The following is a 20,644-nucleotide window of genomic DNA, read 5'->3' on the forward strand; positions in this document are numbered from 1 at the left end:
CATGGGAGGCAAACAGAAAGGCCATGTAAGATGATAACACCTTGAACTTGGGCCATATTGGTGACTGGATAGCAGGATCTCCCTTTGTTCTCACCACTGAGGACCACAGCTCTGATAAAGGTCTGGGTCCAGTTCCTTTTCAGTCTCCCTCCTTCATCCCGTGGAGACATGGAGTGAAAGAGGCTTATCTAGGAAGAAAAGTGTCAGTAAGATAGCAGGGTGATAGAGATAGCAATTTTTTCCCCCAGGAAAGAATTTATATTCACAGTGCTCCTTTGTTTATTAATCCTTTCAACTGTAGGTCTAAGGTGCAAAGATTTTTTTCTTTTTTGTATAAATTCCTCTGCTGGTCTATTTTCCCAGCCACTGAAGGATTGTATGTTTGTTAGAAATCTCTGGCAGGGCTGAATGCTGTGCCACAGGGCAGTGCCAACCTCCCTCTGCTTTCGCTCATCTTCTCCCCTCCCACTTCATCATTTTTGTTAGTTCACGATTTATGCATATGAATGTGACTTGTTGTCCCAGGGTGGGTGTATTCTTGTATCCCAGAAGTGGACACTGTTTATCTGCTGTGCATAGCAAAGCATGGGCAGGAAACAGCAAATATCCTAAAAGGCAGCCTCAAACTGTTTTAAAAATTAAGATATCTATCAAATCTCTTGTTATCCTGATAACTTATGAAATCAGAAGAATGGCAAATTTTTGCCTGCATAATCATGGTAAGATTTTCAAGCAATAATGAAAATAATTCCTAAGAATAATTCTAGGGGTGAGTGCTGTTGTGCAGCAGCTTAAGCCACCACTTGTCATGCCTGCAGCCCATATAGAGGTGGTTCCATTTCCAGCTGTTCTAACTCGGGGCTTCCAATTTAGCTCCTGTTAATGTGGCTCAGAGGCAGTGGGAGATAACCCTTGTACTTGGGTTCCTGTTACTGTGTAGGAAACCCTGATGGAGTTCCAGCCCCTGCCTTGCCCAGACCTGGCTGTTGCAGGCATTTATGGAGTGAACCAATGGATGGAAGATCTTTCTCTCTCTCTCTAACTCTGACTTTCAAAATAAATATTTTTTTTAAAAAGGAAGTGGATGGAAGATCTCTCCCTTTCTGTCACTCTAGCTTTAAAATAAAATAATCCTTTAAGGATTTAAAAAAATTGATAACTATATTTAGTAGAAAAAATCCCTTTGCTAATTACGAAAGGCTATTAAAAACTGTTATCTGAATATATTTAATCCAGATATTCTCCTCTGTGACTTGTTTTTAAGAAGCAAGAACTAACCTCATAAAATCTTTTACATAAATACATGGTAATGAGACTGCCACCTCTATGCCAAGTCTAGTTAAAACATAACGTGAGTGACTGAGGAAGGTTTGTGTGTTTTTAAAGAACTCCATGTTGAAATGAAATCTAAATCCAAGCAAAAATGTCTCCCTAGCTCACACTTGTGTTACAACCGATTATTTCAAAAGAGGGAAATTATTAAAACTCAAATTGCCTTTTATCACTACCGGTGCCCTTGGATTTGCATCCTGTTGATTCCAAGGGATTCAGCCAGCCTCATGACTAAGAGAAGGGCGGAAGCCAGACTGCCCAGGAGCCTGGCCTGGCTCAGCTGTGAATGGGGGCATGTTATTGAAATAGCTGTCATTTCTTCCACTGTGTACTGGAGAAAAATCATTCTGTGTACAGTGACTGCCCATATCATTGACTTGCCAAGGATAGACCCATTAATTCCAGTTGTCCCCAAATGATCATTACCAATCTTCCCCTTTGCTTGCAAAAAAATGTCCTATTTGGGATGGCAAATTAAAATCTCTTTACTTCCACAGTTGTGTTGAAGATTAAATGATATGGTAACATAATCATGGAAAAGGCTTGGAGAAATATTACTTGCAAATGAGATGATAATGTTTCTTGCCTATTATCATTCCAATTCCAATATGAAGAAACAGAATCCACACAGGGAATCCAAAAGAGATTTGCAGGCCTCACATGATGCTTGTAATGGAAATGGAAAAACATGGCCATCTGAGATGGACTCCAAATGTCTATGGGCAAAAGATGTAGCCATGTCTCCACTTGTATCTCAGTACTGAAGCGATGATGTTCAAACCAAAACATTAATCCAGTGCAAAACTAATGTTGTCATAGGAAACATGCATGGACATTAATCTTGCCCTTTCATGCAGATATTTTAGGTAAATAATAGATTATGTATTTGTCATAATCTAACTGGGTTCCATGGCTGGATAAATACTCTGTCCATAAAGAAATAAAAGAACACAAATGTCTACCCATTAATACAGTGGGTGCAGGCCTGATATTCAATTGATGAGCATCAGTATACTGGACTGATATTAAGATCCTGGAACACCCCAGGTGACCCTGTCCCGTATTGATCCCTTCAGTCCTGCCCAAGAACCTTGGTCTGATCCAGGATCCAAAAAGCAAGAGATCAATTCTTGGCCCTGCTGCAATTCTGGCCTCTGGTCCAGCTTAAGGCTACAACCTTGCTAGTGGGAAGAAAGTTTGCTCTTCCTTGAATAGCACCCTTGAGTGGAAGACATGGGTAAACCGCTGGTTTCTGAAGCGTGGTCAGATAAATGAGCAGGAAGCTCCCCTTTGCATGTATATTCATAAACTGCCCTTTCTGGGCAAGTTTATGTGGCATCTGCTCTGAAGGTCATCTCAGGCAAAGAGGGACAGATGGAGATTGTTGAAAAGCCTTTTTGTCAATTTCTTTGAGAGCATTTTGTTGGGGTACATAATATCTTACAGAATTATAGGAGTTCTTCATCAATGATCCTATTATTCAAAATGTAACTGTTTTTCAGGATCATTTTGATGTCTCACTGATGATCTTATTATATATTACAGCGATATCATTTCATAAATCCAAATTTGACCCGTGTTTTTGGTGACTCTCACAATAAAGTTATTTCATTTTCCCTGAAAGGATGTCAGAAACAAATCTCTCTTTCTCCAAAGAGATTTATGAATAGCGAGTGACACCAGCTACCGCATCAAGGGAACAGCCATGCATGTGAGCCAGAAACTGGAATGAGGTCAGGGATTAGACTGTGACTCGTAGCAATAATGTGAAGGGCGGTTGTAGCAGAGCATCGTGACTCTGCGGGCATCTATCTCAGATGCCGGCATTCGTCTGCCTCCTGCAGAGTGCCTGCGAGTCCTGCGGTGCTGTGTCATCGCTGGCAACACTGTCCACTGTGCTCCGTGACTGTCCCAGCCGCCGTGGCAGGACAATGGCAGGCAGAGACACTGGGAGGAGACACAGGGTCTCCTTCTTCCAGAAGAGTGGCAAGACGAACAAACAAAGCTTGCTGGTGATATTTACTCACTGTCTTCTTTCATCACAGTGAGATGAAGATTTTCACTGCTACTATTTCTGATGTATATTACCATTGCCTTTTTTTTTCCATGAAAAGATAGCACATTTTCAGCCTATGTGTTTCAATCTGTTTTTATGCATAGTGGATTTTAAACTTTGCTTTTTCTTTACCACTTGGCATTGATTCATGGCCACTTGTGCTGTGACTGCCTGCTCCTGCCTACATGTTTGGATAGAAACCACTGTGTGTATAACTGCAGTTTTTCCATCCTACTCCACGAGAACTTCTCAGCTGGGCCTGGAACCCAATTGTCTCTCTCACCTCTACACTCATAGTGATTATCGTTGAGGGCACTCAGTGGTTGGCTGAGTGGTGGCCCCATGAAATCCCTGGAACCTGTGGATGTTGTTGTATCTAGTGAGAATGACTTTAGAGACAGGGATTAAGTCAAAGTTTTGAGATGGAGAAATTGTGCTGGACTTCCCAGGTGAGCCCTCAGCATCAGCACAGAAGTCCTTTAAAAGAGTGGGTGATCCAGAAGCAGAGGAGAAGGCAATAGGACTCGATGAGGAGGAGTTGGAGTGGAGTGGCTTCAAGCAAGGAAAGCAGCAGAAGCTGGAAGGGATAAGAAAGAGATCACCTCCTCTGACCTTAGGGGGAGTGCCAGCCCCTTCACACCTTAACTCAGCTCTGATAACACTGGTTTTGTCTTTCAACTCTTTAGAAGGTTAGAGAATAATTTTCTCTTGGTTAGTATCACCAACGTTGGTTACAAAGACCACAGAAAACGAACACATTGATTCAGAGACCATGCATGCATAGGCTTAAATATCTTTTTTTGAAAAATATAATTAATGACTGGTGTTGTGGTGTAGCAATTAATATCACTGCCTGCAATGCTAGCATCCCATATGGGTGCTGGTTCGAGTCCCAGCTGCTCCACTTCCAGTCCAGCTCCCCCATAATGTACTTAGGAAAAGCAGCAGAAGATGACCCAAGTGGTTGGGCCTCTGCCACCCATGTAACTGACCCAGATGACGCTCATGGCTTCTGACTCCTGCCCTTGGCTTGGCCCAGCCCTGGCCATTGCAGCTTCTGGGGAGTAAATCAGGGGATGGAAGATTCTGTGTGTGTGTGTGTGTGTGTTTCTCTTCCTCTCTTTCTGTAACTCTGATTTTCAAATAAATAAATGCATCTTTTAAAAAGAAGAGGGAAAATATACAATTATCAACAGATCAAGAATAGTTACAGAAAAAGTGCAAGAATCTTCATTATATAGGAGCTAATCCATGAGTTAGCATGAAGTGACCATATTTGTGTAACTACCACATGGGTTTAAAAATAAATATATCTAGACTCCTGTTGTTCTGTTGGAAGAACCACATGTACAAAGAGAGAGAGAGAGAGAGAGAGAGAGAGAGAGTGACAGAGAGGATTTTCTATCCACTAGTTCATTCTCCAAATGGCCACAACAGCCAGGGCAAGACCAGGCCAAAACCAGGAGCCAAGAACTCTTTCCTGGTCTCCCATGTGGGTTGCAGGGGCTCAATCACTAGGGCCATCTTAGGCTGTCTTCCCAAGTACGTTAGTAGGGAGCTAGATCAAAGCAAAGGAGCTGTGACTCTGCCTGGCCCTCTAATGTGTGATACCAGCCTTGCAAAGAGTGGCTTAACCCATGGTGACACAATGCTGGCCTCTTTTGGTTGTGATTTAAAAACAAAAGTTTTTTTTTTTTTTTTTTTTTTTTTTTTTTTTTTTTGACAGGCAGAGTGGATAGTGAGAGAGAGAGAGAGAGAGAGAGACAGAGAGAAAGGTCTTCCTTTTGCCATTGGTTCACCCTCCAATGGCCACCGCAGTTGGTGCATTGCGCTGATCCGAAGCCAGGATCCAGGTGCTTCTCCTGGTCTCCCATGCGGGTGCAGGGCTCAAGCACTTGGGCCATCCTCCACTGCCCTCCTGGGCCATAACAGAGAGCTGGCCTGGAAGAGAGGCAACCGGGATAGAATCTGGCGCCCCAACCGGGAACCCAGGATGCTGGCGCCGCAAGGCGGAGGATTAGCCTGTTAAGCCACAGCGCCGGCCTAAAAACAAAAGTTTTTTTTTTTTTTTAAATTTTATTTTTTTTTTATTTTTGACAGGCAGAGTGGACAGTGAGAGAGAGAGAGAGACAGAGAGAAAGGTCTTCCTTTGCCGTTGGTTCACCCTCCAATGGCCGCCGCGGTAGCGCGCTGCGGCCGGCGCACCGCGCTGTTCCGATGGCAGGAGCCAGGTGCTTATCCTGGTCTCCCATGGGGTGCAGAGCCCAAACACTTGGGCCATCCTCCACTGCACTCCCTGGCCACAGCAGAGAGCTGGCCTGGAAGAGGGGCAACCGGGACAGGATCGGTGCCCCGACCGGGACTAGAACCCGGTGTGCCGGCGCCGCAAGGCGGAGGATTAGCCTGTTGAGCCACGGCGCCGGCCAAAACAAAAGTTTTAAGCCAATTTGGTAGCTTATGCACTGGTATCTCACTATAGCTTTAATTGGAATCCTTTAGATTATTAATGAATTTGAATGCTTTGTCAAATAGTGATAATTTAGCTATCTTCAAAGATATTTATTGCAAGCTATTACTCATTTTATTTCATTTGGTCTTTTGTCTGACTGATTTCTGGGAGTTCATTTTACATTCTGGATATGAACCCTTTAAAAGGAATATATGTTTATAAATCTTTTTCCCCATTATATGTGACTGGGTTTTTCAGGTACTTAATGGTGTTATATACATGAGAACTCCACATTTTAATGTATTTCAGTTCATTGTTCTTTTACTTGTGGTTTTTCCTTATTTTCCTCTATTTAAGAAATCTTGACCTATCACACGACCATGAAGATAGCCCCTATGTTACGTGATCCTTAGGGGATTAATTGGAGAATTTTTCATACTTCAGGGTTTTTTTTAACTTTTATTTAATAAATATAAATTTCCAAAGTACAGCTTTTGGATTACAGTGGCTTTTTTCCCCCCATAAGCTCCCTCCCACCCGCAACCATCACATCTCCTGCTCCCTCTCCCATTCCATTCACATCAAGATTCATTTTCAATTATCTTTATATACAGAAGATCAATTTAGTATATACCAAGTAAAGATTTCAGCAGTTTGCACCCACACAGAAACACAAAGTGTAAAGTACTGTTTGAGTACATACTTCAGTCTTTAGAGGACTTGCCTTCCAGAAACAGTGTGCCAGCTGAGGAGACTCTCCCTCTGTTCCCTCAGGTGTAGCATTTCTTTTCTTTCCCTGTGAGCATCTGGTACTATCATCTCCCGTATTTTGTAGTGTCTTCCTTTTTCTATCATCATGGTGAATATACCTGACTTTTCCTTCCTATCTCTTCAGTGGATTCCTGGCCAAAAAAACCCCAAACCAAAAACACTCCATTCCCTAGTGGATTCAGATGAAAACTGGTAATAAAATAAGGTTTGACTCCCAAAGGGGACATTGGCATTATAAAGAATTGCATTTGAGATGGCATATGCATTTTTTTAAAGATTCATTTATTTATTTGAAAATTAGAGTTACAGAGAGGCAGAGGCAGAGAGAGAGAGAGAGGTCTTCCATCCATGGGTTCAATCCCCAGATGGCTGCAATGGCCAAGCTGGGCCATTCCAAGCCAGGAGCCAAGAGCTTCTTCCAGGTCTCCTATATAGTTGCTGGGACCCAAGGACTTGAGCCATCTTCCACTGTTTTCCCAGGCATTGTAAGCAGGGAGCTAGATTAGAAGTGGAGCAACCAGGACTTGAACCAGTGAACATATGGGATACCAGCACTGCAGGTGGCAGCTCCACCCACTACACCACAGCTCTGGCCCCAGCATACATATTTATGCTGTATCAAGGTCACTGCCTTCTTAACCATGTCAAACTGAAGATGTCACCTCTGCTTGGACAGCTGGACGTGCTAATTGAGCTTGTGACTTGTGGGTGTTTCCGTAATAACATTTTGAATGTTATTGTTGTTCAACACTTTGAACAACCAAATGTTGCTTCAGTGAAACATTTTGAAAATGACCATGCATTTATGTATATGGCTTTTTATTATATATGTAGTATAGACTGTGATAAAAGTAATTTATTGGTTTAAGAGCAAAAATTGAAGCTTCAAATTCAGTGAAAAATATTCTGTCCGCAATGGTAATTTTGTTTTATGTATCTCTTTGGCAAAAACATTAAACATTCATTAATTTCCACCACTACTAAAACTTACATGTTGTGATACCCCTGGTTTGAAATTCTAGGTTAAAAAGCTGATGACAAATAATATAAAATGAAGGCTACATAAATCATGTAGTATTATTTTTCATGCAGAACATGAAAGGAGAGTTCTGTGAAAGATTAAGCAATTATCCACTCATGGTAGACTTAGGCAGACACATTTAAGACTAAATTTAGAAACTTAGCTGCAAAGTGAAGTTTTGTTTGACATTTTCAAAAACTGGATTAAAAGGAGGTAAAACCTCTTGCAATACAAAACGTGTTGCTGTGAAACATGATGAAAGGAAGGGTGTTAAAGTAGGTTCATGAGTAATCTTATCATCTCCCCATGCAGAGGACAATGTTCAGATTCAAGAGAGGGCTTCCAGAGTTAGAGAAAGATAGAATTCCATGCCCTGTATTCTACAACACAATCACCATGCAAAGCTCCATCATAGATGGAAATATAGAATGAAAACATGGAATGAGAATGACTACCTCCTACAAAATATGTAGGCTGCACGTACTACATGTAATAAGAAACAGTACAAATGAAATGAAGAAAAACGTAGGGAGAAAAGTCTCTAAAGGAAATTTTGGATTTCATTGGAATATTTTGCCTGTGTTTTCTAGATATACTTAATTGAGGAATATAGTTGAAATCCTTTAAAGAATAAAAACATCAAAAGCTAAAAGTAGAATTGGACTAAGAGCATGCTTAATGATGGCTACTTAAAGAAACCTACTTAAAGATGACTGGCTTTCCCATCTTCGAATGTATTAAGAGAAGAACTATTTGGCATAGTGGTACGTGGCCTGACCTTGAGTGTTCCTCAAAACGTAGGGCATCAAGACAGGAAGGTGTTGTAACTTCATCTAATACATAGACATTTTAAATTCCTGGATTTTTTTTTTATACTATTGTGTACTAGTTAAGGAGGGGGTTTATTTTCCATTGCATTCTTTTAGTAGGTAGAAGATTTTAATCAAGAAATTATGTGATTTTCCCAAGGCCAAAACTTCAAGCTTCAAGTTCAATTGTGAACTAAGCAGTTGGAGTATAGTTCTGCTCATAATCCAAAAGGAAACAGGGATTGGCATCCTTTTCTGTTTTATTGTCTTGAACTTGAGTCATTGGTGTTCATTTTCATTCTGAATCTAAATCACTAAATCACACCAAACTAGAAACACAAAAATTCAAGTTTAGTTCAGCTTACGTGCTTAACTATTATTCAGAAGACATATAACAACTTCTTAGATGATAGGATTAGATGCGTGTGTGGGAAAGAAAATAATGTCAGTAAAGACGAAAGACCACATTACAGATAAAAATCTAAAAGAATTCAGAATCAAGGTTGGCGTCGGTAGCGGTAAAAGAGCTTTTCAAATCTTGAAAGTTGGAAAAATGAGTAGTACTAGGAAGGATTTTATGATTACATAGTTCAAGCTCTTTATTGACAGATGGTGTAGTTGAGGCTAAGTGAAATGTACATGCATGAGTACAAAGCTGGTCATAAGAGGTTCTTGAATCCCTGCCATGGACTCTATTTAGTATGTGCTTCCTACAGTGCACCTGCTAGCTTCTAGCCCAGTGATCTGCACACCTGCCATCTCAGTTAGACCTGTTTAGATTTTTCAGTACTCACTGGGAATCTTGTTGACTCCTTCCCTATCCTAAAGGCGTTAAAAGCAAAATGAGATGCCAAGTGAGTTTGCCTTTATTGCTTGGGGAAAAGCCAAAAGCTCCTCAGCCGTGTTCCTCGAGTGAGTTTTTCCAGAGCTGCTAGCAGGTGCTGGTGGTTGTTACTTTACCCCAGCACACTATATGAAGAATATGAAAGGTACCCTTCATATATCTGGCAATTAGACAAAGTACTTTACTGTTTAAGGAATCTAATGTTAAGAAATTTGGGCTTGTATTTTTATGACTGAATTGTTACTTTTCATTTACCTAGATATTTTTCATTGTATGCCATAAAATGAAATAAAAACAAAAATGTGTTCTTCACCACTGGACATCTGAAGTGGTCTATGCCATTCTTTCCTCAAATTTCCTCCATGGTAAATGACAAATACTTGAAATCAGACAGCATTGACTATGGGGACATATGATCCTTTCTCTTCCCTGCCTTTCCCTCCTCTTATCCCAAATTGGTTAGAAAATTGAAGCCCTTATCCAGTTCAGTTTAAACAATTTTCATTGAACCAGTAGTCTTCCAGTCTCTGTAAAACATTCTGGAGTTTTCCAAAATAAATAACAGAAGTTTTAAGGAGAGTCTAAACTTATGGGATAAATGAGTCTGCTTGTATCTATTGTGTGTAAGAAAGGCTATGGAAAGCATTTTAGAGTGAAGTTTTCCTAGATTCTAATCCTAACTCTTCTACTCAGCACATACTTAACTCTTCTAAGTGCAGTTTCCTTGTATACTGGACATGAAGTACAATATTTGCACATCTGAGTAAAATAGTATATTATTTCAAGTGCAGGTAAGCACTTTTTCTCCTTTCTCACAGGAGACAATGAGAATGAGGAATGACTTTGTAGAAATGGTCATATTGGTTAAATCTTAGAAACATGGAAGAGTTGGAAGGCAAAGAAGACTGGTAGGACACTGCTGATACATGTGTGGTGACATGTTTTCCAGGCACTATGGCTGGCTCTACTGCATGAGCAGAAGGCTCATGGAGGAAATGTAGGTGTTGGAGCTGGAGAGAAAACATCAGATCTTGAAGGGCCTTGCTTAACATGGGAGGGTGTTTCAGAGTTCATGGAAAAATGAAATGTTGATTTCGGTACAAAAATTTTTTTAAAGTAAATGCATAATTTTTTTTTAATAAGACACATTTCCATGAACTTTTTAAAGCCCTCTCTGATTTCTAGGCATGAAACTTCCTTTAGGTGAGACATTTCTCACCTTGGTGCATGGATCCCCTCCCTTATGGGAAATTGTGAGATACTCAAATGTGTTTCATAAATGAAAGATTTTGTGATGATGATCATACTATATGAAATTTTTGAGAAAAAGAGGGGGAAAAGCTATAGCATTTCTTAAAAAAGCTGTATAGTTTCTACCAAGCCCAGAAATGGTGATTTAGAAAATAGGAAGTTATTGAATAGATTTTAAGTGGGAAAGGCAAAGTATGTGTAAAAGACATAGCCATGTTTCTTGTTGGGCTGGTAATTAATTCAGGTAGAAGCATAAAGCTGGTGTGTAGATTCCCCTTGACTCACAGGGTGGGGGCTTTCTTTGTGTCACCAGCTCCCAGCACACAGACTGCCCATGGTGCCCCAGTTTTCCTGACCTTCAATAAATATTTGAATCGAAGATAAGAGTACAGACAAGAGCAGGTAGAAGGCTCATGCCGTAATTCATCAGAGGTGACATGAGGAATGTCTAGAATTCAGGGTGATAATGGATGATAATGGAGCAGGAGAATACATGATAGATATGGGAAACATTTAAGGAGTAAAATTAGCAATACCCAGCACCTGACTGATTGACTCTGAAGGCCTGTTGAACATGGTTTCCTTATTTATAGGCTGAGTAAGGACGCCACTTCATGCCTCTCTTTAATGGCATTTATCATATTACTGTGAACACATTGTATCTCCCACTGAAGACTTTTTTTTTTAATTTTGTAAAATTTTTCTTGCATTCTTAATACCAATTGATTCAGCGGCATCCAGCTAATAAGCACTCAGAAAATACCGGTTTCAAAAATGTTAAAGACACCATAGAGTGTGGTCAGATTCCTAGAAGTACAGGAATGTTTGCTGTGGGTCTCCCATCTAAACTTCCTAATAGCCTTTATCCCACAGCAGTTTCCAGTATGTGGGAGGGGACAGTGGGGATCCAGTCACACTTAGAATGAGAAACAGCCACATGGGTACACTTGTGAACAGTGGAGGGCAAGGGGCTGGATACATGGGGTTGGTGAGGCAGGAGGCTGTTTCATAGTCTGGGTCTCTGGTTTCATTTCGGAGAATCTTCTCAAGCAGGCAAGGAATGGCTCTGAGAAAGGTTTCACAGGACAGCTGCAGTGATGCAGGGAGATGCTTTCATAGTGGCCATGCTCTACAGGTAGAGCTCCCAAACCCCTGTGCCAATGTGCTCAGTTAGCACGTTTCATGCATGCCCTCAAAGACCTGGTTCACTGCAGAGCTAGTCCAGTTCAAAGGCTGTGCACTGACAGCATAGAGAGCTGGTGAGGTGTGTTGAACAGGGCGATGGTGCTGGAGGTCAGACATAGCTGAATCCTCTCCCATTGGCTAGTTTCACTGGTGGACCTTGAGAAAGATGTCTGACCCCGAGAAAGATACCTGGCCCTTTGGAGGGAGATTTCCATCATTCCTTGGAAATGAAAATAACGATGACAGCTGAAATTTCTGAGCAATATAATGTGACTGGAACGACTGTGCTTTCATGTGTTGACTTATGTTATCCTTATCACAAACCCTTGAGGAGCAAACCGAGGTCCAAGGAATGAAGTGACTTTGATGGATGGTGCCACAGAGGGTCGTTTACCCTGGCACTCCGGCCCCAGGCCTCACACTCGGAGATGTATAGGATTTTTAGACAAATGTTGGGTTCAATGTCATCGGTGGTAATATTCATATAATTGGTCAGATTGGCTTCTGCAAGGAAAACAGAATCTCAACATGACTTATGACATTGTGTTTTTAAAGGGAAAAGTAGTTGTGAAGCTCAAAGATTTGACCAGCTCAGGAACCTTTGAAACATATTTGTATACAAATCAGAGACCCTTCTGGGAAGAACTGGGAAGGAAGCCTTTCTTCAGTGGTAGAACAGTGTACAGGGCTTTGGTCTCCCTCCCTTGGTTCTGTCAGACCCATTTTTGAGACTCTTCCTAACTTCTCTGTGCAAAGAAGAATATGGGGGAAAAATGTAAATTATCACTAATCTTCACAAAGCTCTGTGAGAAAAAGCAATCATTTGAAGATTCTTGAGTTTTTTTTATGGATTTATTTATTTATTTGAAAGTCAGAGTTAACAGAGAGAGGAGAGGCAAAGAGAGAGAGAGAGAGACAGAGACAGAGAGAGAGACAGAGAGGTCTTCCATCTGCTGGCTCACTCCCCAATTGGCTACAATGGCCAGAGCTGTGCTGACCCGAAGCCAGGAGCCAGGAACTTCCTCTGGGTCTCCTATGTGGGTGCCGGGGCCCAAGGACTTGGGCCATCTTCCACTGCTTTCACAGGCTATAGCAGAGAGCTGGATTGGAAGTGGGTCAGCCGGGACGCGAACCAGCGCCCATATGGGATGCCTGTGCTTCAGGCAGGGTGTTAACCTGCTGAGCCACAGTGCCGGCCCCTTGAGTTCTTTTCTTTAACACATGTTTTTAAATTTTAAAAATTGTAAAAAATTAATTTGTAGACGCATACCCTACAAAAACTATCATAGTCACATTTTAATATTGATTCAACCCCAGATAGCCTAATATTTAAAATAAATGTGAGCCTTCAGCCTGGAAATAATGTTAGAACCTAAAGAGGACCATGAAATACAGAATATAATTTTGAGTGACTCATTTAGGTCAGGTGGACAAGGAGTAGACTATAGTTGAGATCTCAGTCTCATGCAGGTGATGTTGGAATGATATGGATGTGTCTTGGCAATGACCTTGGAATTATAACAAGTTTACTGTGTTCCTGGGCAGAGTTGCAAAGACTCTAAATACTTATTTCTGGAAATTTTTTTTAACTTTCATTTAGTAAATATAAATTTCCAAAGTACAGCTTATGGATTACAATGGCTTCCCACCCCCATAACTTCCCTCCCACCGGCACCCCTCCCATCTCCTGCTCCCTCTCCCATTCCATTCACATCAAGATTCATTTTCAATTATCTTTATATACAGAAGATCGATTTAGTATATAATTAAGTAAAGATTTAATCAGTTTGTACCCACACAGAACATAAAGTGTAAAATACTGTTTGAGAACTAGTTATAGCATTAATTCACATTGGACAACACATTAAAGACAGAGATCCCACATGAGGAGTAAGTACACAGTGACTCCTGTTGTTGACTGAAATTTTTTTTAATAAACAACTTGCTACATCTATATAGAAAAAAAATTCAGAACCTCTGCTCAGGGAATTCTCATCCTCTATGAAGGACTGGTCAGCATGGGCACATGCCCTGTGATTCCCAGTTTGGGAAAATCACCCAAGAATTATCTGCAGTTTCTTCATATGCATAGTGGGGCAAATAATAAGACCCAGTTAATGGGCTTGTTTTCGAGATTAAATGAGACAGTGCTTGGACAGTTCTTAGAAAATATTTAAGTACCTTGCATATTCCTGGTAGGGATCAGGTAGTGCGAGTGGTGACTTAAAATAGGCAGACCTGTTGGGTCCGGAGTTGGGGTTCAGTACATTGGGTTAAGCAGCAGCTTGAGTACCAGCATCCCATGTCTAAGCACTGATGCAAGTTCTTGACACTCAGCTGCTGATCCAGCTCCCTGTTAATGTGCCTGGGAAAGCAATGGATCATGGTCCAAGTATGTGGATCCCTGTCACCCATGTGAGAGACCTGGGTGCAGTTCCTGGCTCCTTACTTTGGCCTGGCCCAGCCCTGACTGTTGTGAACATTTGGGGAGTGATTCAGGGGATGGAACGTCTTCTCTCCCTCTGTCACTCTGCCTTGCAAATAAATGAGTGAATATTTAAAAGTAATAAAAATAGACTGGATAAAAATGAAAGCTTATTTTTTTTCTCATTTACATTTGTGTTGGAATTCAGTAATTATTTTGGCTAGGATTGTAAGATATCCATAACTGTTTTTCATCACTACACTGATATAACTTACATTATATGTTCATTGAATAGATTTTCTGTAGCGCAATTAACTCAGAAAGCAATGGTAGAGTTATGCCCTAAAGCTATCCTACTGCATAAGTCTTCTATTTAAAATTGAAAATTTTGTCTTAGCATGGAGGCTACTGGTTATGACTGACAGCTTCTATGCTCCAAGTGATTCACGCTTATTTTCTCATTCAATTAACACAAAAGTCCCAGGAGATAGGTGGGTGTTATTATTTCCCTCCCTCAGATGCGGACTCTTAGGCAGTAACTTGCTTAAAGCTACAGAGCTAGTCAGATGCAGAGCCAAGACTTGAGAGCAGATAGATCTGTTTTTAAAAAAATACTCTGTTCCAGGAAAATGCATTAGCAAGGGAAAAAAAGAGGCAGGGGCCATTCCATTTGAATTACTTGTATGTTTTAGGTGAACTTGGTTGTTGCACTTGAATTATAGGGACAGATTTAATTTTCCTCTTGGATGCAAAAGATCATCTTTGTGATTTTTTATGTTCATTATTAATGAAGTTACAAAGCTTGTAAAGATTTAAAACTTCTGTTCTCTTTGATGAAGACAAACCAAAGGCAAGTGCCTAACTAGAAACCTGCTAATCCACTCTTTGGTTGTAAGTCATAATATGGCTTGTTTGACTTGATCCTTCTGAGTCACTTAACTTGTTTAATGTGAAGTCACTCAAATCACACCCTCCCAACTACTTATCTATATCTGCCATTTTGCCTAATAAAATGTGTTTTGATTTTTTAGATTCACAGATAGAAATGTCTATAAATCATTAGAATCAAACTTCCTTCCATGTTAATAAAGTGATGTGAGTATTAATTCTCAGGTCGAATTGTTTGACTTGTGTAGCTTATCATTTCTTCTAAGAGTGCCTAAATTCAACCAAAAGATTTTACTTGCAATCTGAAAATCAAAGAAACAAGTCACAGTTGATGTTTACCTCCTAGAAGCAACAGCATCTGGTAAAATAAATAAACTTGGAGACCTACTTTCTGCTGTCCTCCTTGAAGTGCATGCAAGAATCATAAATGTTATGTTTCCAGAGCAAAACAGAAATTTGCAACACTGATCTTCTCTTTTGAATAATTGAGTGATGCCATCTCAGAGAATACCACTTGGAAGCAAATGGTTTTCTGGTATAACATGAAAAAGAATGGAATTGTCTTGCATATACATTGACAAACCATTGTCCATATGATGAGGCTTAGGCTTTGAAAGCTGCAGAAAACATGGCTGGATCCCTTGCACTTCACTTGAAAAGAATCATGGGTCCCTGTCTCCTATGTAGATCCACATGTCCAAGTACGGTTTAAGTCTCCTCTCTAGCAGCTGACTCCTGCCAAGTCACTGGCCTTAATTTTCAACTCTTGTTAAGGGAGAGACTAGAAAAAGTCGAAAGAGACTTCTGCATGGAATGACTGACGAATGTGTTTAAAGTGAAACGAACAAGTCTCCACTGTCCCCTACAGTTCTTGAACTTGCTTCTTGTTTTGAAGCCAAATGTAGTAACTTGGGTAAACAATGAGTCATGTTGAAATAAGTGATATTTAGCTAGAGTAGCTGTCTTTTTAGGAAAATGTCTCTGTGTCTCTTTGTATGCAAGGACTAGTTCTTTTAAATCTGGGATTTTATGGTATATGGTTTATTGTATTTTTTCCTGTGCCTAAAGGAAAAATGGATTCAAGAATGCACCAAGCAATTTGGTTGGTGGGGATATCAGAATTGTTAAATTACAAATAGTCTGTTTTCCTGAAAGCTGTGGGTGGTCTTCCATCATTCTGAAGGAATCCAAAGAGAGACAGAGAGAGAGAGATTGAGAGAGAGAAGGAATTTTTGGCAATATGTAGTTGTTTTCCAGTTAGTAATTGGCATTTCTTTCCTTGTTTAGTTCAACATTTTGCTAGGAGAACTTCAGCTAAACTCCTCTGAGAAGCTTTGTAAACCGTAGTGGTCTGTAGAGAAAGTTTACATCATTTCACTCTTGATCAAGAGTAATTAAAGTTCCTCAAACTGGGACAATGCAGCAATGAGTCCTCATTGTCATCAGTCTTTTTTCTAACTGAATCCAGCATGAAGAAGAATGTCAGTGAGTTAGTTGGATTTTTCCTAAGTATACTTATTTTTATGCAGATATATAATAGTTTGATTATACAAAATGTTTTTTTTTAAATTTTGCTTTAGCCGCTTAATATTGTGCCATAGAATAATCTGTTGAGAGAGCTCTTTATTAGCGGAGTTGTTTCTATCAAATGTGTATGGGATCATGTCACGCACTTTCTCAGAGTTTTTTGTTGGCATCTCCAATAACTTGGGGAAAATCTGGCAATTTCAGTTTGACATTCAAAGAGTTCTCATCTTTGCATGTTGCCTATGTGACATTCAAGAAGTCTGTAACTTTGCAGGTTGGTTGGCTCCTTGCTTCTGCTTAGGGAAATCCTCCCAACTCGTCTTCTTTATTAACTCCAAAAACTTCTGCTCATTCCTTAAATCTCCTGTGTCAGGACTTCTGCACTAGCTCTTTCCATCTCCTGAAGCACACTTTTCTGTCTGTCAGCTCATCTTCATCCTTCAGGCCAGGATTACGTCACACTTCCCACAGCAGCTTTATCTGACCTCTGATAGAAAGTGGCTGCCCTGTGCTTATCCTGTCTTCTACTATACTTGGCACATTTGTTGCTGTGATGATTAATTTAATATTGAGCATAGCTGCATTGATATTTGCTGAAGGAAGACATGGGGTCTGCCTAAGCTTTTGGATTTTATTTATTTCTTTTTTTTTTTAACTTTTATTTAATGAGTATAAATTTCCAGTGTACAGTTTATGGATTACAATGGCTTCCCCCTCCCATAACTTCCCTCCCACCCACAACCCTCCCCTCTCCCGCTCCCTCTCCCCTTCCATTCACATCAAGATTCATTTGCAATTCTCTTTATATACAGAAGATCAATTTAGTATAAAGATTTCAACAGTTTGCACTCACATAGAAACACAAAGTGAAACATACTGTTTGAAAACTAGTTATAGCATTAAATCAAAATGTACAGCACATTATGGACAGAGATCCCACATGAGGAGCAAGTGCACAGTGACTCCTGTTGTTAACCCAACAAATTGACACTCTAGTTTATGGTGCCAGTAACCACCCTAGGGTGTCGTCATGAGTTGCCAAGGCTATGGAAGCCTTCCAAGTTTGTCAACTCTGATCATATTTAGACAAGGTCATAAAAGACAGAGTGAGGATAGTAACCAATGATCCTAAGAGAGGCATTAACCAGGTTTGAACAATTTTACAGCATTAAGTGGGGAAGAGGACCATCAGTACACACAGGTTGGGAGTAGAGCCATTGGTTGTAGAGTAGAGGTTATGATTACAAAGGAATGAGGCCCAGTGTGCTAGACAGGGTCTAGAACAAAGGACAGAGTCATTATTAGAGGAGCTAAGAAAGGTGCTGTCTAAGCTACAATTAAGTTTTCTGATTGAGAGGCAAATAGAACCTGATAGAAGGGGCTTGATAATAATCTGTTGGGCTTTAGGCTTTGTAAGTTAAGAGGCCCAGACCTATCTATCTCTTCACTTGGGGTATATCCTAAGGGAGGTGTGAACCTCCTAGGGGAAGGCACTCTGTTGACTTTCATTACTTGGCTGGCCTGGGAGGAGAGCTGGCCAGGTAAAGGCAGGTGGCATCTCTAACAGGAAATTTACAGTTCTGCCTGCAATGTTGCTGACCCTACTTGGCTGTCCCCTCAGCTGCAGTGGTCACTTTGGAAATTGGGCTGAGTGAAGGGCTTTTCAGCTTAGAGCCAATAAGATCTGTGGCTCTGACCTGGGCATCCTTCGACTCCAGGGCAGGTCCATTTCCAGTGATCCAACTCTTGGCAGAGCTGCCAGGGCTCTTCACAAGCTGACTTCTGCTGAAGCCCAGGCTTACCACATTGAAAGCTGCTGCAGTGGACTGGCCTGTTGGGTCTCCTTGAGGGCAGATCACTGTACAGATCAGCCATTGATAGGCCTGCCACCCATTGCTTCTGATGCCTAGCTTTCTTTTCCTCCTGGTTTTTGTTAAAGCAGACGAGAGGATGCAAGTCAAGGGAGTGCCCGTGTCCCATCTCTAATCTTTGGTGGCCTGAACTACAAGTCTATAGTCACAGGCATGTTCTGTAGTAGTTTTTCTAAGGTAGACAATGCCCATGGGGAAAATTATATTCTCACTTTAAAACTTTCTTTCCCTTTGGTCTGAAAGGGAGGTTTTTTTTCTACTTACTGTATACTTCACTGATGGCGAAGTAAATCTAGCTATGAGATTATTATTTAAACTCTTATTTTGGCTATGCTATTACAGAAAAATGTTAGCCATCTCTTTTATAAGGTCTAAAGATTAAATTGTGCGTCCTACAGATTCCTTCATAATAGAATTAGTTTCCTACCTTGAGAATAGAGAAATGAAAGAACAAGTTGGGCTTAGAATAGAGAAATGAGGGAGCAAGTCCTAGATCGCTTGCTGACAATAGCAATATCACATGAATACTTAGCAAACCGTTTCAACCACTAGATAACAACTTAAGAAAACATTTACCAGAAGGTCCAATGCCTTCTATAAATTTTAAGAATCATGTATTTGAAAACACCTCTTAAATATCTAACATGGTGTAGTTTGTTTAACCAGTAAACTTAAGCACAACCATATAAAATGTTTTTAGTTTCTTTCTACCAACAAGTTTAAAACATATGATACACAGATTCAGGTCACACAAATTAAAATGTATCCTTGATTGATTTTAGCAGCTTAAATTTATGGACAATCTTATCTATAAGTCATTTAAAATAAAACTCTTAATAAAATTTCCCCATGTGGACATACAATATGTACACACATATAATATAGCATAGTAGTCCAATATAGCAATTTTAATAATAGCTTTTAAAATCTTTAACTCTTTTTGTAGATTGCCAATTGATTTGAATTGCTTTTTGTTTTTAGTAACCTCAGTGAACCATACTTTCTCTCAGTTGGTACTGTTAATACATTATTGGCTTCATCTGTTTACAGATCCATCCCAAAGTACTGAATACAATAGAAGTGGCTGGAAAAAGTCCATAGGAACCTATAGGAGGACAGCTAAACACAGAACCAACAAGGCTTTAGTTTTATGAGCAGCAAATCATATGTAACTGTGGATGACAAAAGACTTTAAGTTGCCATGTTTAAAATTATAAACTCATCAACCAACAAGAGGCACTTGCTTACTTCACAGTATTTTTGAAAGCACCTGTAGGATTTTACAAGTATTTAACCCTTTAGGCCTCTGGGGCTTTCTCATTAAGATAACTATCATGTCTAGTAACACAAGATCATTAGACTTTTTAACTCTCAATCATTTGTGTTAATAGCATTTTCCATTATAGAAACTTAAAATTTGGTACCATGTCACATCTTGACAGTCCTTCTAATATAATCCAAATAGCCTGATTAGTTGGTGTCTCTATAAGATGAGAGATATAGGTCCTTCGATTTTTACAGTTGGGCCCAAACTGGAAAAACCAAAGTCCAAGATTTACTGGAAATTTTAGAGTTCAGATTGTTTGAAACTTTCATTTTTTGAATGCCTGTCAAGAATGCCAAGAAGGCTCAAAATCCAAAATATCTGGTTGAAATAAGATTCCTTAAAATCATGACATAACATAGACCAAATTTGATCATTGTTACAAGGTGATTATTCAAATCTTTGAAAATAAGCACATATTTCAATAACCCATAGCTCTTAATAAAAATTCAGCTGTTTTTGAACAATTAGAATTTAACAGACATCAAGAGAACATAATAGATTGCTATAACGCATTGCTGTAACAGAGCATCAGAGTTTAATTCTATGTCAAAGAGAAATTGAGCTTCCTGTGATCTTTTGCTGTGAGGTTCCCTTCCTTTACCTTCTTTCATATTGATGACCATGTTTCTGTGTTTCTGTGTGTAACACATCTTTAAGCATCTTTTGCAGGGCAGGACGAGTGGCGACAAATTCTTTCAGTTTCTGTTTGCTATGAAAAGTCTTAATTTCACCTTCATTCACAAATGAGAGCTTTGCAGGATATAATATTCTGGGCTGGCAGTTTTTCTCTCTTAGTACCTGGGCTATGTCTCGCCATTCCCTTCTAGCTTGTAGGGTTTCTGATGAGAAGTCTGCTGTGAGTCTAATTGGAGATCCTCTACGAGTAAT

At 40.0% G+C, this 20,644-nt stretch overlaps 1 protein-coding gene across 1 annotated transcript in view; it reads left to right on the top strand.

The window, feature by feature from the left end:
* The window catches only part of SEMA3C (semaphorin 3C), a 188,495-nt gene that overhangs the window by 62,743 nt on the left and 105,108 nt on the right, over positions 1-20,644 (top strand). The window lies entirely within an intron of this gene.

Source organism: Lepus europaeus, chromosome 1, assembly GCF_033115175.1.
Source record: "Lepus europaeus isolate LE1 chromosome 1, mLepTim1.pri, whole genome shotgun sequence".
Classification (NCBI taxonomy): Eukaryota; Metazoa; Chordata; class Mammalia; order Lagomorpha; family Leporidae; genus Lepus; species Lepus europaeus.